The sequence below is a fragment of the Notamacropus eugenii genome, chromosome 1, assembly GCF_028372415.1.
Source record: "Notamacropus eugenii isolate mMacEug1 chromosome 1, mMacEug1.pri_v2, whole genome shotgun sequence".
NCBI classification, from domain to species: Eukaryota; Metazoa; Chordata; class Mammalia; order Diprotodontia; family Macropodidae; genus Notamacropus; species Notamacropus eugenii.
This window is the reverse complement of record NC_092872.1, coordinates 595017507-595043124: the sequence shown is the minus strand read 5'-3', so window position 1 is coordinate 595043124 and position 25618 is coordinate 595017507. Positions and strand designations below refer to the sequence as shown.

Below are 25618 nucleotides of genomic sequence, written 5' to 3'. Positions count from 1 at the left end.
GATTCCCAAATTACAGTCTAGTGACATTCCACATCTGAGTGAATCAATGCAAATTTATTATGTACCTGCTATGTGCCAGACACTGTGCTAAGTACTGGGAATACAAAGAAAAACAAGACAATTTCTGCCCTCAAAAGAGATCACAATCCAACAGAGAAGACAACAGGAAAACAATTACGTACAGACAAGTAATATACAAGATAAGCTGGAGATAAGTCAACAGAAGGAAAGTACTAGAATTGAGGGGATTGGGAAAGGTTTCCTACAGAACAGAGGCATCAGACATGTGGCCCACAACAACATTCCTGAGTGCAGCCTGAACCAGATTAAAATATAGTCCTATCTGATTTTACTGGGCTGATGTGTTAATAAAAAAAATGCATACATATGTGTGGTTTTCTAAGTCAATAAATATGCAGCCCACAGGGACCCTTATGTACAGTTCAGTGGCTCTTGCTTCTATCTGAGCTTAAACACCACTGCGGAAGAAAGTGGGATTTTAGCTGAAACTTGAAGGAAACCAGGAAAAAGAAGCGATCATTTGAGGATTAGCTAAAATGTGGAAAGATGCAATATCAGGTGAGGAATTTTTTTTCAGCTATAGCAACCCATGGAACCATTTACTGTGGCACAGAAGGGTTGTAATTTGGGTTGGTGGAGAGGGGAAACACATCAATTAAACCGATCCTTGAAGAATTGAAGGGAGCCAATAACAGCTCTCTTATTGAATTGGCAAGAAGCAAGGGGACGAGGGAGTTGTTTTTTGGGTTTTTTTTTATTAGATCTGGGAGTGTTTTCCAGTCATGCACCAGATTACAAAGAAACACAGAGGTCCCCAGAATCTTCTGGACCTTTTTGTGAAGTAGAGAAGGGAGGGCACTGAGGGAGAGAGGGTGATGTTGGCAACTTAGGATCATTGAAGTGAATGGGTAACTTACTTCATATTCTTGGACTGAGAACAGGATGACTTGACTCCACGAGGAACATAAAGGAATATTCTTTGGGATTTTCCTTATTAGAAGGAAAATGTTACAGAAGAGTTACCACAGGTGACACTGATTTTTTTTTACCTTTCCAATGCTATTTTATTTTTTCTAATTATATGCAAAGAAAAAATTTGACTTTTTTAATATAAAATTTTGAGTTTCAAATTTTCTCCTTCCTTCCCTCCCCTCTCATTCCTTTCCTTGCCTTCTCCTCCCTAAGACTGTAAGTCATTGGATATGGGTTACATATGTGCAACCATGTAAAACATATTTCCATATTAGTCATGTTGGGCCACTATGATTTTCAAAGCACCTGACAAAGAACTAAAGGAAGATGAGACTAAAATTCAAACCCAGGAACCTGCTTAAAATTCATTAAGCCCCTAAGCATCCAATATATGTACAGAACTGTGTCTCTAGCACCATAAAGGGCTCTCCTAGGAACCCACTATTCATTTGAGGAGAAAGCACTTTCTATAACATAATTCATATGGAATCATTTCATTAGATTATAACAGGATTGATAAGGCATGAGTTGTTTAGTTCTCTCCCAAATAAGGCAGTTAGATGGATTGGTAGATACAATCCTGGGTTTGTAGTAAAGAATATTTTAGTTCAAATCCTGTCTCAGACATGTAACTAGCTTATCTATGTGTGACCCTACACAATCTAGACTACAGTCTAAAGGGGGAGATAACACATAAAAGGAGGTAGGAAAGGGGAATGAGGATGGGACACCAGGGACCATCTTGTTCCATGGAGCTGAAACCAGATGGTGCAGGAAATGCAAAGTGGAGTGACCTGAGGGTATATACTTAACCTCTCTCAACCTCAGTTTCCTCATTTGTAAAATCATTGAGTTAGACTGGATGATCTGTTCTAACTCTACATTTCTATTATCTACTATCAAAATATCATTCAGGAAAGGTTGGGACAGAACAATTGAAGTACACTAATAAATTCAGTACAGAAGAAAAATTTAATTGATAGGGGCCAAATGTCAGAATTAACCCTACAGTTAGATCTTGTAAAACTTTTACTACCAACCTTTTAACTCAGCACATTTAATAAACTATTCTGCTGAACCCTAGGGTTCTAAGGAAAGGTAATAGGATTCTTTGAGAATATTTTAATGTTAATGTCATTTTCTTCTCTCAAAATACCTAATACATACCATAAAATTGGGGCATAAAATAGACCTAATCTGCCCCATGTGCACTAATATTTCCCCAGTCCTTACTCCCAACCTCCATTATATTCAATTACTGAAAACCCCTAGGACCCACAGAATAAGTTCTATCAATATATTGCAAATCCCCAAATGCACAATAGCTCAATTGGTTCACAAATACTGCTTTAATCAATTCCTTCATTTCTGCTTTGTTTGTTTCCTCTTTATTACTTGCACAGCCCTCCGTCACTCAAAACAAAGTCAAATGTTAAGTCATGTCATCATTTCTCGGATGTCACAATCTTCTTTGAAAACGAAGGACAAACACAGACAGATTCCTTTCAGGCCCAGCATTATGACAGAGTTAATATTCAGGAAGCCATCTACTTTTTTGTATGTCATGTATATACCTAGTTATTTATATATTGTCTCCTGACATTAGAAACTGAGCTCCTTGAGGTCAAACACTGATTTTGGCTTTCTTTGTATCCCCAGTGCTTAGCACTGGGCCTGGCACATGGCAAGTGTTTGATAATAGCTTGTGAAATGACCATGGACAGAAGCAAACAGTTTCCTATTGAGAACAAGGAAAAGACAGATATAGGGTGGGTCTAACACAGTAAGCCCCCACTTTTCACTGCCTTTCAACCCTTTGCTCATTGGACGTTGCCTGACAAGGAACGACAAACCCTTCATCTTTCTCTTTTACTCTGAAGTTCTGTAGAGTTCCAACACTGAGGGCAGTAATGCAAGTACAGTTAGGATTTTGCTTATAGGAGCATAAGGGTGTCAGGGATCCCCTGAATCTAAAAACAGGGACCACATATATATTCTTGGATGGAATGGTCAGATGCTATCCTTGTCTCTCTCATCATTTCCTTCTCACTATGTTAACCTAGCGCAGGCCTTATTCCCCACACCTTGATTCATGAAGTAACCTCTTAAGTACCTACAATCTCTTACTCCTCCATTCATCTATTGATGGCGGAAAGATGAATTTTCTGAAACAGAGCTCTGATAACCTTCCTCCAGTCTAACACCTTTGATGATAGATCTGAACACTTTAATTTGGCATTCAAGGCCATACACAATCTGTTGCAAATTTGCCTTTTTAGCCAACCTATTCCAATAAATCATGGGGTCTAAACTTTTTTGGCATCAAGGACTCCTTTGAAAGTCTGGTGAAGCCCATGAAACTCTCAGAATGTTTTTTAAATGCATATAATAAAATTTATAAGGTTACAAAGGAAACCAGTTATGTTCAAATAGTCATCAAAATGTTTAAAAGACAAGTTCACAGACCCCAAGTTTCTTAACTTACATATAATACCTGCATTTGATTAAAGTTTGACAAACAGGTATCTTCACCATTGCCTGAACATGCCTTATGCTTTTGACTTTGACGCCTGAAATGCTCTCTCAAACTATCCCATTTCTATGCACATATGTGTCTACATATACATATGTATATAAGTTTATATATGCATGCCCATACTGTCATCCCTTCCACATCACAACTTTCCCTATAGTGATATATTGTGGGTCAGCATAATAAATAGGAAATTTAGGGGAGTTTTGTCAATGCCACAGGCAACATATGAAGGTCAGAAGATGACAAAGAAAAGGTATTTTACTTAACATTACCCTACATATAGCCTATGACTAAATACTTAACCCAAATTTTACAATAACGTACTGTAAACACCCCAGAAAAGAAAAACATTCAGACTTCTTCTCTGGTATAAAGGGAGAGGCAAAAAATTTTATATGGATTTTCCAGATTGTGGGGGCACCATACTTCTAACCCCCATGGTGTGGAAGGGATAACTACACACACACATAGACATGTGTATATGTATAGAAATCTATATACCTCTATCTTTACCTCTCTCTCTACCTCCTACCCCTCTTCTAAACATCAATTCAAGTCTCACCTTTTTCATGAGGACTTCCTGACCAGAAGTGGTTGTTTCTTCTTTTGAATGTCTAAAGTACACTGTCATTACTGTTTACATGTATCACATTTTGTCTTGTATTTTAGAGTTTTTTAAAATGAATCTTAATTCTCATATGTTTAAAAGCTCCAGAAAGGCGTAGGGCGTAGGGAATCTTCAGCCTCAGTGCCACATGTGACACACTAGGTCCTCAAGTGAGACAATGGGCTGCACTGAGGACCTAGAGGGCCACATGTGGTCTAGAAGCCCCAGGTTCCCCACCCCTGGGTCAAGCTATGTTTCTACTGCTTTGTATCAACCATACACTTTGAACACAGGAAAAATAATAAATTATTTATTGAAAGTAGAAATTCATTATTTAGAATGTCCAATAATCTCTTATATCTTTATATTCAAATCCCAGGTACCAAAATGCTTATTTTTATACTGAAGACAATAATAATAATTAATGTTGAAATGTTAGGTTTCTGTTATTTAAGTTTCAAGAAAATAGATCTGGCATACAATTATAATACTTTATGGCTATGCTATTCACTTACATAACATTCTTCAAATGCCCTTGAGCTACACAAATTCCTATGGGATTAGGAATATCTTTTATAGTTAATCTCTCTGATCCTTTGAGACTCTGATGCTGAAATGAGGAAAGCAGAAACCTAAACTGAGATCCAGGAATACTGTTTTTCTAGTTCTTGGTCTACCGGTGAGTAGGTAAACTTGAACACTAATTTCTCTGGATCCCAATGTCCTCCTCAGTGCATGAGGGATGATAACCCAGCTATCCCTCATTTTATGTAGGCAAGGCATCCCAGAAAACTCATATTAAGATAATCTTTGAAAAAAAAGATTTTATTTTTCTTATAATACTGAAATTACTTTATCAAACATAATTACAATACCATACATGATTTCCACTATGGTAAGAGGAAGATATTTCTTTTGCCTACTGTCTCTGGGGGATGGAAGGGAAGGGAAGGAGGAAAGGATAGAATTTGGAACTCAAAACTTTAAAAAAGAGTTTGAAAAACTGTTTTTAAATTGTACATGTTTTTGAAACGTATTTGGGGAAATAAAATGTATTAAATAAGAAAAAATGTTAAAAAAATTAAAGGTAAATTTAAAAAAAGAAAAAGATAATGGGGTAGTAAGGACAAGGGAAAAGAAAGTGCCAAGGTGATAGTCTTATTTTTAAAAAAAATTTAAAGATTTGGCTATTTGAGGGAAATCTGGGGTTGAAGATTTCATTTTTGCATATTGAATAATCATCACTTTATATTTTGTACATTCACATTTGGGGATACTGAGTTTTCCTAAAGTAGGGCACATGTATACTTAAAGTAGAAATGAGATCAAATATGAAGGCACATGCTAATCATTAAAACATTTCTGTCACTTAAAGAGACTGTTACTGCTGCAAAAATAATAAGGGATAACATTTACATGCTAATTTGCATGCATAATTTCCTTTGACTTCCCTTTCCAGCCAGTGTACTGTACATGACTTTGTTTCACACATGCTTTGATTAAACCAGAATGTTTGTTTTCCCTCTTCCTCACACACATCATCTCATTTCCCTTTTCCATAACTTTGCACAGGCTGACTTTATCGTCCACAACACATTCCTTCTTCATCTCTATCTCATGGAATTTCTAGTTTCCTTCAAAGCTCAACTCATATGCTAGTACCTTCCCCCAAATGACCTTGCATTTATTTTGTATATGCTGACTGTGTACATGTTGTCTCTCCCCATAGGGTGAAGGCAGGGCTTATTTATGTCTCTATATTCCTGGTATCTCATGTAGTAGGTGCTTGTTGTTTGACTGACTGCTCCTCACAAATGCCTGCAGAAATAGTCATTAAATGTATTATTACCCCCATTTTATAGACTAAGAAACTAAGGCCCACACAGGTTAAATGATTTGTCCTATCCTACTACCCAGAAGGTGGGATTCAAATCCAGAGCTCTCCTGATTCCAAGTCCAGGTGTCCTTCCACTACATTATGCTATATAATTAAAGAAAACTACATGCTATACAATGACATGTAACTTTTCTAAGTGAATCCTTCTAATGCACCTATTATTTTTAAGAAGAAAATCAGTCAATTGGGGAGATGGAGTAGGAACATTATTCTAACTTATCTAATCCCTCTACCCCCCTCACCTCCCAATTCAAGTTAGGCAAATTTTTTTTTAAAAGGTAGGGAAATTTTACTCACAACATGGCTGGCTCAGGGGACTAAAGGATATCACTTGTTCATCACCTAAGTATGAAGCAGCTAGGAGTTCCAGGGACTTTCAGATTCACAACTGGTGGAATACAATGGGTAAGTAGCTCAGCTTAGTCAAGTCCAAATGTTTGTCCTTAATGCCTATCCTTGTTGAATATCCTCCTACTATAGTTAAGTAAATATGACTTTCACTATGAAAAAGGTTGACACTCTGCTGGAAGATGTGACTTGGAATAATTTGACTATCCCAGATACCCAGCCCAGAAGAGAAATTGAAGAAGGTTGTCTAAGTCCACCAGAATGGACATGCATGAACCCTAGAGATTTAGGACTTAGCAGGCAAGAACTAGGCTATGGTGGCTTTAATGAGATAATGCGTCTTACTGGTAAAATGCATTTTTATCCACTTAATAAATTTAAGAAGTGGGTAAAGTAGACATGTGAATGGTTTTCCATGTTAAGTTGGAGGGCATTTCTTTTCTTTTTTTGGGGGGGAGATAAAAAATCAAAACTCATAAAAATACAGTAGTTCATTTAATTGTTTGGGAAAAAACATGTTGATTACTGGATGACCTAGTAAGGTCTCATTTTGTTCTAACATCAAATCCAAACTACCTGAGCACTGGCCTGAGTCATGCACAGGCCAGAACAGGAGATATTGGAGGTCACCTATTCCAAACTCTCACTTAAATATAGGAATTCCCTTTACAATGTACCTGAGAAGGGTTATCTGCCTCTACTTGAGCATTTCATAGGATATTTGCTTTAGAGCTGGAAGAAACTCAAGTCAAGTTAATAAACATTTAAGAGTCTATTCTGTGTCAAGCGCTGTACTCAGCCCTGGGAATATAAAGAAAGGCGAAAGACAGTCCACGCTCTCAAGGAACTCACGGTCTAATGGATCTCAGAGGTCATTTCCCTCAAACCCTTCTTTTTAAAGATGAGAAACACTAAAGCTTAGATTAAATGACCTGTCCCAGGTCACATAAAAGACGAGGTGCTTCTCACTGTGAAAACCAGCCCATTTTATTGGTTTTTCTGTCTCTAGAGTCCTTGACAATATCCTACGCAGGAGAGGAGGCAGTGTGGTATAATGAAAAGGGCAATAAACCGGGAAGTCAGCAGACTCAGCATTACCACTAACAACATGTGGCTAGAGGCTTTTAACTTTTCTAGGCCTCTCAATTTCCAGTGTTATTGAATAAGAACAATAAAAATTCTGTTTCTATACCACTTAGTGCTGTGTGTGTAGATAAATATGTGCATTACATAAATGCATACATGTACAGGCATGTACATGCATTATATATGTATGTATATATCAGTATACATGCATACCCATAGATAGATATGTATAGATGCATACATATACATATGTATATACACAATGTATATATATACATGTCTGTACAATATATGTGTACATGTGTATATATCTTGAAAGGGTAAATCTAACTCCACCCCCACACCCCTAAAAACAACCCTAAATTCATTCCAAGTGAATATGTACTTAGACTGAAGAATTCTTAACCTTTTTGGTCATGGAACTCTTTGGAAATCTCGTAAAATCTCTAGACTCCTTTTCAGAATCATATTTTTTTAATGCATTAAATAAAATATGTAGAATTACTAGGGAAAACAATTACCATGAGATATATTTTTTAAAAACCCGTTTATAGACCTCAAGTTAAGCACTCCTGACTTAGAAAATATGAGAGACTAGAGTGCTCACTAATCCTCAATCCTCAACACAGCTTTCAGGAATGGGAGACAGGTGCAGGAGCCAAGAACGAGGTGGGAGCACAAGTGCAGAGTAAAGGTTCAAGCAGGGAAGTTTTATATCCTAAAAATAGGCTTAGCTTAGAATAGGTGATTAATGCCAGATGTGGTATTCCTAATCAGACCCAGATGTACTGGGGAAACTCCGGAGATCATTTATCTATGCAAGGCTTGGGTTGGGGAGCTTCCTTATCAGCACCAGAAACTGGATGAAGGTTTGAGTGGGCTTGAGGCAGCAAAAAAAGAGTGGCTCATAGGCTACTGCAGTTGGCCAAGGGCCATATCCAACCAGATGCTTTGATCATTAACTGCTTGACATAGGGTCAGAATGGGTCAGGGCAGTGGAAAGTGAGACTGCTAATATGTTTTATGGGCGTCAGGACCACTTGATCTAAGTGATCTATTTTGAAGTCTTATTATTACTACAACATCAAACAATATATTCCAAAAATCACTATTATCACTGATACAAAGACAAAGTGTCCTGCTCTCTACAATCTTATTCTCTGAGGAGATAGACTATCCATATGTTCACAAAATACGTAAAAATCAAATACAAAGTAACCTGTATATGGTAGGAAGATGTCAGTAGTTTGGAGATCAAAAGGGGTCTCATGAAGAAGTTGGCAACTGCCACCTTGAAGTAACCTGAAGGAAACCAAAGATTCTAAAAAGTCACAAGTGAAGAGTAAGAGAATTCCTAGCATAGGTGACAGCCATTGTAAAAGAACCTTGAGAGATGATGGCATGTCATGTGAGGAACAGTAAGTAAGCCATCATGGCTAGACAGCAGGATCCATGAAGGAGGGCAATGGGCGGCACAACTGGAAACAAAAGGTTAGGGCCAAGAAGCTTTAAATACCAAAAAGGAAAGTCTGTATCGGATCCTAATGGTATTAAGTAGTCACTGGAGTTTATAGGGCAGAGAGGTTTAAAGAAGATCTTTTTGAAGCTATTCAGAAGATTGATTGACATGAGAAGAAACCTGAGGCTGACAGAGCAATCAGGAGGTTATTGCAATATAGTCTAGGGTGGTTGTCTCCAAAGTACAATCTATGGCTCCCTAGACCATGGCACAATTCCCAAAGGGTATGTGTTAAAGGATTCAGAAGGTGGAAAGATAGGGTTGATTCTCACTCTTTCTGCAACAGTCAGTCGTGGAGCTTGTCACCAGCACAACTCTTCTTAGCATTCACCCATTACCTCCCAACACACTTCCAATGCAATCTTCCAATTTCCCCTTTTCTGGCCATGAGTCCTTCAGGATAGTTAAAATGTAACTGCTAGGTGGATACCTATGACAACAGCTGCTCAGGTTATCACTGAGAAAATCCACCACCTTTGCCCCCAACAGTATATGAATATAGAATATTATTAAATCATAAGAAATGACAAAAGGGGTGACTTTAGAAAATTCTAGAAGTTATGAACTGATGCAGAGTAAAGGGAGAAAAACCAAAACAATTTATATAATTACAAGACTATAAAGAAAAGCCTTTGAAAGACTTTGAAAGACTGACCAAGCATAATTCCAGAGGACCTGTGATGAAGCAGATTACCTACTTTATGCCAAAGAGGTAAGAGTGAGGAAGAAGACATACTTTTTTTTGGACACAGTCATTTTGTGTATTTGTTTTGCTGAACTATACTTATTTGTCACAAGGGTTTTTATTTTTAGGAAGGTAACTGGAGGAATGAGAGGAGTAACAATTGTGATGCCCCAAAAAATAAAAGAAGGAAAGAGAAATAGTCTAACATTTTTAAAAGTGTACAGAGAAGAACAGAAAAAAATTCAGTAGGAAAAATAGACAAGCAAAAGAGTTTTATTATACACTTTTAAAATTTATTATATACTTTATCACATGAATTTATTATATATGAATTTATTATATACTTTTAAAAATGTAAGTGGTATGGAATAAAAATTCACAATTTTCTTCTTTTAGGGTTCTGCTTTTTCTATGGAAATATTTATTTTTTGTTGGGTGTTTGTTAAGTTAAGGATAAAAATATTTTTTTGAAAAAAGGAAGTTCCTCTTCCCCCTCCCACTCATCCTTGTTCCCCAGATTACCTCATGACTACTGCAGTCACTCTCTGCAGTGTGGGCGCTGGGCTCCAAGATGCAGTAAGATTCCCACCTCCATTCTGATTTTGGGTGGGAGAAAGGACCTAATGGACCTAAAATACATAGGTACCTAATAGCACATGTATATAATTTGTAAATAAGTGTACATACGTTGGGGGAGAGTGCTCAAAAATTAACTAATGGGGTATTCAATCAAAAACATTTGGAGATCACTGGTTTATTGTGATATGGGCCTTAATGACAGTGAGTAGAGAGAAGGGTACAGATGTGAGATGTGGAGACAGAACTCAAAATAGCTGGCAAATGACTAGGCATGTAGGATGAATGAAAGGGAAGAGCTGAGGATGATGCTGATGTTCTTAACCTCTGTAAGGACACAGGTGTGCCCTTAAAGATAAGGCAAGGGTAAAGAAAAAGGTAACTTCAGAAGAAAAGTCATTTTTGGAGAAAATATAATGTATTCTGTTTGGGAGACTGAATCAAGATGTCTCTTTAAGGGATGTATCACCTAAGGCAGTGCATCTAATATTGAGAATTTCAATTCTTTATGTATGTTTATGCATGCTTTTGCCTGTGATGTCAGGCAAGGTCTACTATCACCCCTCCAAATCATATCATATATGTTACTTGTCTACTTAGTCTGGACAGTCCTGACCAGATATTGTGGCCATAAAAAAAATCTTAGCACTGCAGAGAAATTTAGAGATCATACAGTCAAATCTCCATTTTACAGATGATAAAACCAAGGCCCAGAGATATATAAACTAGAATATAACAAGACTTCTCAGACCAACTCATGAACTGCCCAACTACAAACATGACACTTTGCAGCATGACTCTGTTTAGTTTTGCTGGTGCTTAAAAGCAACAACTACCAAGCCTATAAAATTTTCTACTAGCTTTTCTACATTTTCCAAATTCCTATGTATCTAAGCTCATTGTAATTGTTAATCCAGTCTAGCTTGTTGCCATCTTACTTTGGAGGAGAAAAAGTTCACATCAGGAGTACATCCAGAACCCAAACTACTGAACTCCTCTGCTCAGAGGATCCTCAAGTCTCAGCATTTAGAGCTGGGGGAGTTTAGATACCCTCTAGTCCACCTCTCACATGTTGTAGATGAAAAATGAAACAACTGAGGTCTTAGAGAGGTCAAGTGATTTGCCTAAGGCTACACAGTGGTAGGAAGAGGAGCTGGAATATGAACCTCAAAAGAATTCCACTGAGTTGTGGGATGTTCCCAGGTAGTTCATTTTCTGTTTCCATAGTATTTAGCATACTAGGACTGGAGAGATGGAAGTCCTAACTCCTCAAGGCAATAAGAGCTCCCCATCTATCACAATATATATATGATCCACATAGAAATAGAATTTCTGGAAAAGGAAATTGGTATGAGTCTTTACTAAATGTTTTGGAATTAGCATGAAATTAAAATCAAAAACCCATTGCTACAGCAACATGATACTACTGGTACAGTAAATGAATAAAAGAGATTATTTCACTGAACTGACCAGTGTTTGACTGACTTAAACTGTCACAACTCATTCTTAATTGTGAAATAAATTTAACCTATCCATTTTAGTAAGGAGACTATAGCCAATTGCATAGTTTCAAAGAAATGATGTCATCCATACAGGGTTTGGTTGAAGGAAGTGGCTATATTTAACCTGAGAAATTTCATTTTAGGAAGATATTTAATCTTCCTAAGAACACTTAGGAGTGGACAATGGCAGATATTATCTCTGTGTATTTTCAGGGTAGTTATGTGGAAAAGAGATGGGCAATCTTCAGAGAATTCAAAGTGGCAATCTTGAACTCTCCAAAAGTGGAATGGGCTGCCTCTGGAGGTCAGGGGCTTCCTTTCATTAGAGGTCTTTAAGCAGAATTAGGCTGACCATTTGGGAATGTTGGGAGGAGATTCCTGGTCAGGTATATTTTGTGCTACGTAGCCTCTGAGTTTCCTTACAACTCTGAAATTCTTTAAGTTTGGACTTTGTAACCTTACCTCATGATTATAAATAGCACGAAGTAGTCTGGAACATGCTACTCAGTGAAAGATTTTTTCCTCTCCTTAGCATTTTCCTGCTGTACCTGGAGAGTAACCAAGGGCATTACCTAGTAGAAGGCCAATAATAACCAGACTAATAATAACCAAATAGTGGAAAGGATAGGAAAGAAACAATCTTTCATTCTTTAAAAGATCAACACTAACACCCTTCTCAGGATTTTTTTAAAATAAGAATTCTCTACAAAAATGATTTATTTAGACTACTAATGTTAGACAACTAATATTATGACACCCAAATCTTCAAACCAGCAAGCTTTTTAAAAAATATCTTTCTAGGGGCGGAGCCAAGATGGCGTAGTAGAAAGACGCACATACACATAGCTCCGAACCCACAACCCATAGAACAACTACAAAGAAGTAACTCACGGCGAATTCTGCACCCAGAGGCCACAGAACATTGGAGCGAGGGAGATTTCTGTTCCGGAGAGACCTGCAAACCTCTCGTAAAAGGTCCTTCGTGCTGCGGACTGGGCGCCGGGACTGGGAGCTGAGTACAGCCCTGCCGTGGCCACGGCACCGAGAGGAACAGATCCGAGCGGGCTTCAGGGACGGGATCTCCAGCGGCCGCACAAGTACCTCCACCCACAGGTGACGGGGGTCTGTGAGAGAGTCCCTTTGGTGGGTCGAGGGGGGAGTGGGGTGCCCCCATGGCTCGGGCCCCCTCGGGAGACAGAAGCTGAGGGGCAGCGGCAGACCAGGGCTCTCCAAGCAGGCAGGAGCCTGGATCCATTGTTGAAGGTCTGTGCATAAACTCCCTGAGGGAACTGAGCCTGAGAGGCAGCCCTGCCCTCACCTGAGCATCTGAATTTAATCTCACACTGAATAGCAGCCCTGCCCCCGCCAAAAGCCCTGAGGCTGGAAGCAGCATTTGAATCTCAGAGCCCAAACACTGGCTGGGAGGATCAGGAGGTGAGGTGGGTGTGAGGAAAATATTCAGAGGTCAAGTCACTGGCTGGGAAAATGCCCAGAAAAGGGAAAAGAAATAAGACTATAGAAGGTTACTTTCTTGGTGAACAGGCATTTCCTCCCTTCCTTTCTGATGAGGAAGAGCAATGCTTACCATCAGGCAAAGACACAGAAATCAAGGCTTCTGTGTCCCAGCCCACTCAATGGGCACAGGCCATGGAAGAGCTCAAAAAGAATTTTGAAAATCAAGTTAGAGAGGTGGAGGAAAAGCTGGGAAGAGAAATGAGAGACATGAAGTCAAAGCATGAACAGCAAATCAGCTCCCTGCTAAAGGAGACCCAAAAAAATGTTGAAGAAAATAACACCTTGAAAACTAGCCTAACTCAATTGGCAAAAGAGGTTCAAAAAGCCAATGAGGAGAAGAATGCTTTCAAAAGCAGAATTAGCCAAATGGAAAAGGAGATTCAAAAGCTCACTGAAGAAAATAGTTCTTTCAAAATTAGAATGGAACAGATGGAGGCTAATGACTTTATGAGAAACCAAGAAATCACAAAACAAAACCAAAAGAATGAAAAAATGGAAGATAATGTGAAATATCTCATTGGAAAAACAACTGACCTGGAAAATAGAGCCAGGAGAGACAATTTAAAAATTGTGGGCCTACCTGAAAGCCATGATCAGAAAAAGAGCCTAGACATCATCTTTCATGAAATTATCAATGAAAACTGCCCTGAGATTCTAGAACCAGAGGGCAAAATAAATATTCAAGGAATCCACAGAACACCGCCTGAAAGAGATCCAAAAAGAGAAACTCCTAGGAACATTGTGGCCAAATTCCAGAACTCCCAGGTGAAAGAGAAAATATTGCAAGCAGCTAGAAAGAAACAATTCAAGTATTGTGGAAATACAATCAGGATAACACAAGATCTAGCAGCTTCTACATTAAGGGATCGAAGGGCATGGAATAGGATATTCCAGAAGTCAAAGGAACTAGGACTAAAACCAAGAATCACCTACCCAGCAAAACTGAGTATAATACTTCAGGGGAAAAATTGGTCTTTCAATGAAATAGAGGATTTTCAAGCATTCTTGATGAAAAGACCAGAGCTGAAAAGAAAATTTGACTTCCAAACACAAGAATGAAGAGAAACATGAAAAGGTGAACAGCAAAGAGAAGTCATAAGGGACTTACTAAAGTTGAACTGTTTACATTCCTACATGGAAAGACAATATTTGTAACTCTTGAAACATTTCAGTATCTGGGTACTGGGTGGGATTACACACACACACATGCACACACGCACACACACATAGAGACAGAGTGCACAGAGTGAATTGAAGAGGATGGGATCATATCTTAAAAAAAAATGAAATCAAGCAGTGAGAGAGAAAGATATTGGGAGGAGAAAGGGAGAATTGAATGGGGCAAATTATCTCTCATAAAAGAGGCAAGCAAAAGACTCATTTAGTGGAGGGATAAAGAGAGGAGGTGAGAGAAAAACATGAAGTCTACTCTCATCACATTCCACTAAAGGAAAGAATAAAATGCCTACTCATTTTGGTATGAAAACCTATCTTACAATACAGGAAAGTGGAGGATAAGGGGATAAGCAGAGTGGGGGGGGATGATAGAAGGGAGGGCATGGGGAGGAGAGTGCAATTTGAGGTCAACACTCATGGGGAGGGATAGGATCAAAAGAGAATAGAAGTAATGGGGGACAGGATAGGATGGAGGGAAATATAGTTAGTCCTATACAACACAACTATTATGGAAGTCATTTGCAAAACTACACAGATTTGGCCTATATTGAATTGCTTGCCTTCCAAAGGGAAGGGGTGGAGAGGGAGGGAGCTAAAGAAGTTGGAACTCAAAGTGTTAGGACCAGCTGTAATGTTCTTACCACTAGGAAATAAGAAATACAGGTAAAGGGGTATAGAAAGCTATCTGGCCCTACAGGACAAAAGAGAAGACAGAGACAAGGGCAGAGAGGGATGATAGAAGAGAGAGCAGATTGGTCATAGGGGCAATTAGAATGCTTGGCGTTTGGGGGGGGAGGGGAGAAAAGGGGAAAAATTTGAAACCCAAAATTTTGTGAAAATGAATGTTAAAAGCTAAATAAAAAAAAAAGAGAGAAAAAAAAATATATCTTTCTAAAAATGTGCTTACCATAGAATACTGATATGATTAACAAACCATCTGTTTTTATATGAGCTGTTTTTGTATGAGTTATGATTGATTTGTTCTGTTTTTTCCTTCATTCACTCTTTCTTAAGTGCTCAGGTGACTAAGAGCATGCATTTGTAAAACAGCTTAGATTAGAGATGAAGCTCAGGGGGCAAGGATCTTGCAAATTAGCTCACATAAGATAATAGGATTTGGAACTGGGGAAGAGACATTATAAATCTTCTAGTTCAACTCTTTGATTTTATATATGAGATTAGGCTCAGGGGAGTTAAGTGATTTTCCCACAGTCACACAGGTAGCAGAGAAGCAGAGCTGAGCTCTGAACCCAGCATCTCTGGCTCCTACTCCCCAATTCTTTCTTTTACATTTTTTACCATGATAGAAGCAAGCCCCAAGTGAACCAAACTGTACAGAAAGGATTTCTACTACGCACTTATTCATTCATTTCCAGCCCTCAGCATAATACCATTGGAGCTTAATAAATGAGAGGGAGTGTGGTAGGGTAGGAAAAACACTGGGTGCTGAGGCCATCTCTTTATAGCTAGGTAGCACAGTGGACAGCATGTGGGGTTCAAAATCAAGAAAATGTTCAAATCCAGCCTCAGACACTTACTAGCTGTGTGACCCTGGGCAAGTCACTTAACCTTATTTGCCTCAGTTTCCTCATCTGTAAAATAACCTGGAGGAGGAAATAACAAATCACTCCAGTATCTTTGCCAAGAAAACCCCAAATGGGGTCATAAAGAGTCAGACATGACTGAAACGACAAACAAAAAAACAGTCATCTGCCACCAAATACTTGGGCAAAGGCAAGTTTCTAAACTTTTCTGGGTCTCATTTTCCTTCTCTATAAAACGAAGGGGTTAGACAAAGTCAACCTGGATTCCTAGAAGGGAACCATGAATAGTCTAAAAGTCTGTTTCAAAAGACATTTTTAATAATGATACTCAAATTCTTAACGAAAGATAAAATTGAGACTTTTCCTTATTGCTCTACACCTGAACAAATGAAACAGTTATTGAGAAAATCTTGCATGAGGGGTATTTTGCAATATTCACAACAGCAAGGTCTGTTACATCTTTGAGGTTAATTAACTACTTATCTCACAACAGCTCAATAAGGCACATGGTACACATATTATTGTCCCCATTTCATAGATGAAGACACTGAGGGTCAGAGGGTTCAAAAGATTTACCTATTTGGAGTTCCCCAGCTACTAAGGCTGGAAGCCAAGCTTCAAGCTCAGATTTCCTGGTTCCCAATACTGTGCCCTTTCCATTGCCTCCAAATAGTGAATGCCTGAAGATGAATGACATTAAATTAACTGCCATATGATAAGTGGAAAATGTCTATCTGGATTAGACAGTATATATGAACAGTGAGTCAAGTCAAGGTTGAATAGAAGAATGAGACCAAGTTGGATTACCTGTAGGAAATTGCAAAGCTCCTATACTAACCCCAAGCTTCCCATAAAAGCAAAGATCCATCCTTTTATCTATTTTTTAAAAATTTTTTATTTTTAATTCCTAGAACAAAATGAACATTTCCATAACACAGTACAATAAAAAAGATGATGGTACATAAAACTACAAATCTACCATGTACAACCTGCTATTCCCTCCAAATATACAACAAAGTTATCATGTAAATTTCTTTTTTCTCTTTTTCTTCCCCTACCCCTTGCACTAGAGATGGTCACCACCAGACACAAACAGGTATACACATGTATGTAAAATTATTCTATACAAACTATTTATCAGTTCTTTCTCTGCATGCAGATAGTGTCTTTCTCATATGTCATTTACTTTTAATTTGTGTATTTGTAACAGTCAAAATGACTTAGTCACTCAAAGCCTTTCTCAAAACCATACTGCTATTACTGTGTGCAATGCTGGTTCTGCTCACTGCTTTCATCATTTTGGGCAAATCTTTCCATGACTTTCTAAGATCACTGAGCTCATCATTAAAGGTCCACCTTTTTTAACATCAACATTGCTAAAACAAGAATCACATGGAATACAACTACCTCCAAGGAATTAACATTGAATGTCCATTGGAGAACAACAGATAGGTGAGAGCTAGATGACTGCAGTCACCTACATATAACCAAAGAAAAATTCACAGAATTCAACAAGAATAACACAGGATGTTATCAAAGAATTGCATGATAGGAAGAAAAAATGACCTAGTTACATGGAAAGATCAAGAGATGAAAGGTGGCCAGCTGAGTAGTCCACTTCTATCCTTGCAACTCAAGGAGAAATTAAGGAAATACTCCTTCATGTTGGGTAGATCATCCTGTCCGTGGTGAATTTACGGGATGAGATTGACAAGAGTCACACAAGAAGGGTAAGCATGGATGGGATGTAATCTGCATCACTGGGGGAAACTCCTGAAATAATAAGATCACATATCCATCTGTATATCTGATCTCTCTCCAATACACATATTTTAATTTGTACTATGCTTTAGCTACATGTTTTATTACCTATTTACACACACACAAAGAAGTAAAATAGTAGAGTCAGGAAGACATGAATTCAAATCTGACTGAATATTGACTAGCTATGTCATCCTGGGCACAGCTGCTTAACCTTTCAGTTCTTTAAGAAACACAAGGAGGAAGAGGAAAGGAATAAGCATCTACATCTAGCACCTACAATGTGCCTCAGTACCTCATCTGTAAAATGAGCTGGAAAAGAAAATGGCAAACCACTCCAATATCTTTGCCAAGAAAACCCCAAACGCAGACATGAAGAATGGCTCACACCTGAAATGGCTGAACAACAAGGATGTGCCAAGTATTGTGCTACTTAAGCAGTTTACAAATATCTCCTTTGATCCTCACAACCACCCTGGAAAGTAGCTGCTATTATTATCCCCATTTTATAGTTAAGGAACCTGAGGCAGATAGAGAGTAAGTGACTTGCCCAAGATCACATAGATAGTAAGCGTCTGAAGTTAGATATGAACTCAAGTCTTCCTGAACCCTTGGCCCAAAGGTCTATCCACTGACCTACGAACTGTCTCACAACACTGTAGGGCTTACCCACTAATTTGCATGTATCAATATTTGTGGAGAGAGCTTTCCAAACTTACCAAATCACAGAGACTTCATATGATATAACATGCCAATATTATATTATATTATGAACTTTTTAAAAAGAGGGATAATATTTTTCATAAAACAAGTCTCCAAAGACTGCAAATGAATATCTTTCATAGAATAAGCTGTAACAGGCGTATTACACATCAATCCTTTCTTCACTCTGTGTTCTAGCCAAACTGGGCAGCTTCCCCTATAAAAAACTTTCTAGGTCCCAGACACTTACTAGCTGTGTGACCCTGGGCAAGTCACTTATCCCTGTTTGCCTCAGTTTCCTATTTGTAAAATGGGCTAGAGAAAGAAATGGCAAACCATTCTACTATCTTTGCCAAGAAAACCTCCACCCCACCCCACCATACCCTGCAATAAAGGGGATCAAGAAGAGCCAGACACAACAGAAATACAACTGAACAGACCATTCTCTATGCAAAGACCACAGTCCTTCCTCACCTCCCTGACATGAAATCCCTGGCTCAGCTGAGGGGTCATTTCCTACAGGAAACTTATCCTGATTCCCCCAATTGCCAACACCTCCCTGAAAAGTTATTTGCATATTTTTAAAATTTAATTTTCTTTGTACATATTACCTTCTATATACATATTGTGCCTTTTTAAGAGTAAACACTTTTCTGTCTTAAATTACTTACACACAGGTGTTTAGTGTTTGCCAAACTGAATCAAACATAAAACAAATAAAGGATTATGGAAAACCAAAATAAAAGATGTCCTCAAAGGCACAGAAGATCAAAAAGATGGACTGACCACAAAGATCATAATGGTGAGGAACAATCAATGGAGACTTATGGGGTGCACTTTTTTCCTCTCAGTGTTAAAATTAATCAAAGAAGGCCCTCAGCACATTGGGTAGACCCCCTTACAACTAACTAACCTGGGAAAGTGTGAACAAGAGTTGCAAAGAATGGGAACTTTTACACACTACAGGGAATAGTCACATCATGAGAGATAGATTCACTTGGATTTTTGAGTATACAGGAAAAGCAACAGAAAAGATGAGTCAGTCCCAGTTCTGCAAGGATGTCCACTAACTCTGAAAAAGACTGGAAAATCTCCAACAAGCTGGGTAGTGCCTCTGTACAGGATCTATAGGAGAACATAACCAAATCATACAGGAAAATAGAGCATGCAGGGTTGCAATCTGCACTGTTGGAGGGAATATTCATGTTTCACTGAAGCACTGAATTATACTTCCTCCAGCTTATAGCACAATGCACCGTACACAGAGTAGAAGGCTTGGACATCCCTGTATTAACTCAGATTTATGGCTATGTGGTTCATCTGCCAAAACTACATCCCAACTCTAACTTTATAATGTAAGCCCTTTAAGGAAAGGGACTGTTTCAATTTTGTCTTTGTATCCCCAATGTCAGCCCAGTGCCCAGAACACAGTAGGTGCTTAATAAATGCTTCATTATGTAAGCCCATGTTCCTCAACCTGTGCTGCAAGGAACCCCGAAGGAAAAGTTTAAGAACCACTGATGTATGCAATATAATTCAGTTCAGCAACTGCCGACTGTCAATTCACAGTTAACCACCTGACAATTAATGATCAGAATAACTAGCACCTGTTTCTCAGTTCTCCAGCAAGGGAAAAAAAAAAGATGATAGTGGAGGCACAAGGGAATTCATACAGCTGAATATGTATAAAGTACTGTCAATCTGCAGAATACTTTATGAACATTTTTAATGATTTTTCCTCAGAGAGGAGAAACGATGATCAAAGTACTGAGCAGATTGCAATTCTGTAAGCAATTGAACTGTGGCGAATTGTTACTGAATCTTTTCAAGCGGCCTCTTCAGCTACTTGTTAAAAGTCTCAAAGTCCTGAACCTCCCCCTCCCTCCCCTTGATAATGTTATGGAGCTTTTGAGAATGTTGCAAGTTGAGCTTCCCCCAGAACTTCTAAAAGGCTGCCGTTTGGGAGCTCTGAAAATTTTCAAAGCCAATTAAAAAATAAATCTTGACTGAGGCAGAGGAGCACTAATGAGTTACACCAACGTGGGCTGTTTCTGTGACTCTGTCATGGTCTGTAACTGACGCCCCTAGCCTTTTTAGGACTCTCTCTAGGCCTCCCTAAGGCGAGTAGGGGTCATAGCCTTTGCACTTCGTGTGACACCCTGAAACTAGGCACCAAAGCCAAGCCGCCGCGGGCGGGCTGAAAAATGCTAACCCCTGGAAGCCGAGGTAAAAGAGGCGGATACCAAGCTAAGAAGAGGGAGTCGGGTTCCTGAGCCAAGTCCACAAGGTTGGAAGTGGCCCCTTCTGGGGCTGGAATCCGGAACAACAGAATCCTCTAGGAAGCAGCGGCCCCACCATCATCGATCAACATGACGGGGAAAGGAACTGAACCCGATCTTCGGCCCGAGGCACCAATCTGCCGAGCTCGAGGATCCCCCGATGGGCAGAAGCTTCCAGCCAGCCCTAACCTAGCAACTAACAGAGTCTTCGGTCTCTCACTTCTTGGACATGTGCGCTTAAAACAAGTGTTTATACCCGTGCAACGTAGCTCCTGAGACTGGGTTACATACTCAGGATCCAGCCACGCGAACGTACAACAAGCATTTATGAAGCGCTTATTATGTGTCTGGCGCTATGCCAGGTGCTGGGGAAAGGCAAAAACACAATCAGTCTTTACCCTCAAAGAACTCATACCCCAATGGGGGAGAAAACATGGAAGTAACTATAATTGTACAAGATTCATGCACAGTAAATGGAAGGTAGCATCAGAGGGAATCCAGTAGCACAGGCACAACGAGGTGAGTCTCGGCTCCTTGACCCCTCCCTCACTAAAGGTATTCCCCCCACCCCCGCGTGCCTGCGCACACTGGGCCAGTCTCACGCGAGGCGAAGCCAGCCCAAGTTCCCAGGACCTTTGCACACTGCTGTGGGAATGATACCCCGCAGATCCTAAGGGCCAGAGACTTCTCCCCCACCCCATCGCCCCGTACCAAGCCCTGCGGATCTTCTCAACACCTTCCTCCATCCCCCTCCAAGCCCTCCTTTGTATCCCCAGGAAAAATAACCCAGAATTCTGGTTCTCGCATTCCTTTTGTCCTCCCCCTGTCGCCCCTCCGGTCTCGGGGCGAGAGAAGGAAAAGGGCAGAAAGGCATAAGAAGAGAGAAAAGAAAGCGAGCCAGAGCCGGGAGCTGCGTCCGGCCCCTTTAAAAAGGCAGCTCGCCGGCTCCGGAGCTGCCCTGCGGACAACCCCCTCTCGGCGCCTAAGCTCAGGGGAGCGGGGGGATGGAGGGGATCTCGCGCTGCGGCTGCCCCTTACCTTGCGCTGCCCTCCCGGCAGGTCCTGAGGTTTGGGCTGGGGGCGTGGGGGACAGGAGGAGAGCCTCGGCCCGGGCTGACACCAGCGCAGCACCAGGGCAGGACTTCCGAGCCGAGAAGGGGAGGAGGAGGAGGACACCGAGGGGGAGGGCCCAGGCTTTGTGTCTGCCTCCAGCCCTCCCTTTACAAGTGCATTGGCGTCCCGCAGGAGCAGAGGCTGCGATCCCCGACGGGGGATTGGGGGCGGGGGGTGATGGTAAGAGGTAGAAGGGAAAGCGCCTGCGCGACTCTAGTTTCCCCCCCGCCCCGCGCCGCCCGCCTTCTACACACCCCCATCTCCTACTCCGCCCCCCTTCCCCTCCTCACAGTCCCCACTCGCCCCTTTCTTGCCGAAGTGGAAAGCCACAGGGAGGAGGAACTGGGATCAGAAAGTTTATCTAATACCAAGAGTCAACTTGGCTTCAAAATTCACATCACGCATTGGCGCCGCCGCTTTTCCCAGAGGGTGGGCTAGACAAGCATTTCAATTCAGTTAGACAAACATTTATTAATGTTTGCAAGGTCCTGGGCTAGCCCTTCATTGAAACACCACCCCACCCCACCCCCCACACACACACACACCCCCACCCCCATTCCCGTTTTATCACTTGAAAAACTAAACACAAACATGCACATCCTTCTGGCAAACAGTCTTGAGAGCTTTCTGGAATTTGAAGGGAAGGTACAGAAAGGGCAAGTTATTCTTGGAACTGCCTCAGATCCCAGTGTAACCCTTGTCAATGTCCTGTCTTTGTTCTGGGTTCACTTTAAAAAAAAAAAAAAAAAGATGCTGCATCCTCTAGGCATAGGGTCAAGTTTCTAGAATTGTTGTTTTGCTTCGTCATGATTAAGGGATAGATACTTCTACCCTTGATCTGTTTCCCCAGCAAACCTCATGCTGAAAAAGGCAAAGAAAACTTTTAACCTGCTTTCCTGGGCTGTGCGAGAAACCTTTGAAAACTCTATTTTGTGGATCATGGGAATTCGAGGAAGCGGTAAGCAGTAGAACCAGAACGTTATCAGGAAATAGTAAACACCTTTCGGAATCCAGGGCTATTCACGGAGATTTAACTCTGTTTTTCTTGCCCCTCAGTGCAACAGAGCCTTTTAAGACTTGGATATATTATTCTAGTTAGTTACTGTAGGATTCAGTATCTCAAAGCTGTGTGAAAGTAATTCTTTCATTTTGAAAGATATACCCTGAAAGCCCACACTAAAGCAGAAAGACAAATTAAAATTTCTCTTAGAAGATATTTCTCTTGCGTTTATCTTCTAGATTCCAACTCTCCAATAAAAAAAAGATCAAGGCGTAGAAGATGGAAGATTTCACTGCAGTTTTCTTCATACGTGTTTGCCTCCACTTCGAAAGCCAGCAGGTGACTTTATTCCATGAAACCTGCTCGGCAGCAAAGACTATATTTCCGATTTTCTCACCCCACCCCCACTCTCCTTTTGGAAAGAAGGAATTGGGCTGGAAGAAAATACATGTAAAGTGAAAGTTGATACCCTCTCACGCTTCCCTCCCCATTTCAAGCAAAGCAAATGCCTTAGAGTAAGGAAAAAGTTCATCCGAAGTAAATGCCAGAGATGTATTCTCCTCCTGTGTTTTCTGCCTAATCTTTCCTTCCCCTCAATTTCCCTTCCTTGTCTCAGCTCAGCTTAATGACTTAAATTCCACTATGTCCCAGAGAGTCAGATCCACTCTAGATCATGGGGGTCTAGTTTGGTCCCTGTATTCTAGGATCATAGACTTAGGGTTGAAAGAGACTTTAGATATGATCTAGACCAATCCCCTCATTTTAAAGAAGAGGAAAACTACAACCACTGAGTCCCACAGTGTTTGGACCCAGGTCCTCCCACTCCAAATTAATTGATTTTTATACTATTTTATACTGCCTAAACATAGATTTAGGCATAAGATGCCCATCATTCAATTAAATTCCACAGATAGTGACTAAGTACCATACTAAGTACAAAGCACAGTAGTTAGGGCCAAAGCTTAGGTGACCAGGCTAACTGAAAATACAAAGACAAAAAAAAAAAAAAAAGGGAAAAAATGTCCTCAAGGCCTGGAAGGAGGTGAGGGTTTCTATGTATACCTCTAATTCATTCCACGCAACGTAAGAAGGCCTCTGAGTTACTAGTGAAACTTCCTGTGTCTCTGAATTCAGCCAATTGTAACCACCTACTTTTTTTGGTCCTACTTTTTATGAATAGTGGGGGATACTTAATCTAGACTAAAGGGTGTGTCCAAGACATACTCCAGTTAAATCTCATTCCTGACAGCCTCCCCTTCAATATCCCACTAGCACCACCCCTTTCATCCTTTACTTAACCTGTTTCATTCAAGGTCATATGCAAGGACATATAGTATAAAAACCTGGATCATCATAATAATCATTTATGACATTTTAAGGTTTGTGAAGCACTTTATATATTTTATTTGAACCTCACTATAGCACTATGTGTAAGTCCCTATTTTTCAGATGAGAAAACTAAGGCAATAAATGTTATTGTTGTTCAGCTATGTCATACTCTTTGTGAGTCTATTTGGAGTTTTCTTGGCAAAGATACTAGAATGGTTTGCTTTTTCCATCTCTGGCCATTTTACAGATGAGGAAAGTGAAGCAAATAGTGTTGTTAAGATATTAGGAGACACCCTGTTTTCCAGAGCTAAGATTGTGCCCTGAGCTTGGCATAACAACAATCCTTTGCACTTTGCACTCACCCTCTAGATGATCTCACCCTCTGGCAAAGTTACATATTTATTGTATAACTTTGACCAGCACCAGATGTTCTCTGAGCCCCAACAAGCACCGGACAAACTCAGACAAGTAGCCATGTTCCTGCCATGAAGCCCTGCTATGAATCAAACTTGTTCGATTGTTACTGTTTCCTCTCCATTGTCAGGGCTGCAGCTCACTGCACAACCATTGGTATAAGTGTTGAGATTTGGTCACACTAAAGCAGGTTTCCCTACTAGAGGTGGGGCCTGGCATGTGTCTAATTTGCCTCCTTGCTTGCAATCTGTTTCCTTCACTTTGAAATTAAACTTTTGCTTGATTCCTAATTCTTCTGTCTCTAGCCTGCTCTGTTCAGCCCTAGTTACCCACAAATTAGAGCCTGGTTTAGTCTGGTTGACAAGGTTAAGTGACTTGCCCAAGGTGGCACAGCTAGTAAGTGTCTGAAGCTGGATTTGAACTCACAAAGGTAGTCTTCCTAACTCCAGGCCCAGCATTCTATCCACTGGGCCACCTAGTTGTCCCTAAGACATTGAAGAGCAAATGTCAGAGGGATAATTCATCTCTTCCTGACTTTAAGTGTAGGACTCTATCCATTCACTATACCACCTAAGTGGTCATGAACTCCAGTGCCATTTGTTCAATCTTTTCTCATCGGATCTCACTTTAAATTCCTTGCCCAAGATTTTTCCTGGGCCTTGCTGGTGGCATCCCTTGTAAACTGCTCCCCTTCTTCTTCCATGGGAGGGGAGGAATAATACCAAAATGTTGTGAGGACATTTATAACTGGTGGGGGTCATATTCATTTCTTCATTAAATATTTTCAAACAAATATTTCATGTAACAAATATTTTAACTATTATGTGGAGAATCCTTATTCCCATGGAAATGGACTTGAGGGAACTGGATAAAGCAAAATACTGAGATATTTGAAAATATTAATCTTGAAAATTCTGTTTGTTTTACTTCATGTTTTGCTTGTATAACCTCTGACCTCAGTTACCCTGGTGACAAGAATGGCCAAGTAGGTCAGAAGTTGACAGCCTCCCATGACACATCCAACAGCTGGTTATCA

General features: G+C 40.1%; 1 protein-coding gene and 1 long non-coding RNA gene across 8 annotated transcripts in view; one reads left to right on the top strand and one right to left on the bottom strand.

Annotated features, from left to right (window-relative positions):
- RIN2 (Ras and Rab interactor 2) overlaps positions 1-22033 on the bottom strand; it is a 244203-nt gene extending 222170 nt beyond the window's left edge. For 6 of the 7 annotated variants that reach the window (XM_072634565.1, XM_072634562.1, XM_072634566.1 and 3 more), the window contains exon 1: positions 21765-22004. The gene's annotated coding sequence lies outside the window, so the exon portion shown is untranslated. Of the gene's footprint in view, positions 1-21764 lie in introns of all 7 variants that reach the window. The other variant, XM_072634569.1, reaches the window with a different exon arrangement.
- A 370-nt stretch (positions 22034-22403) lies between these two features.
- LOC140520573 (uncharacterized) lies at positions 22404-24872 on the top strand. Its single transcript, XR_011972576.1, has 2 exons — positions 22404-22797; positions 23079-24872. It is a non-coding gene; the product is annotated as an uncharacterized lncRNA (long non-coding RNA).
- Positions 24873-25618: the final 746 nt, after the last annotated feature.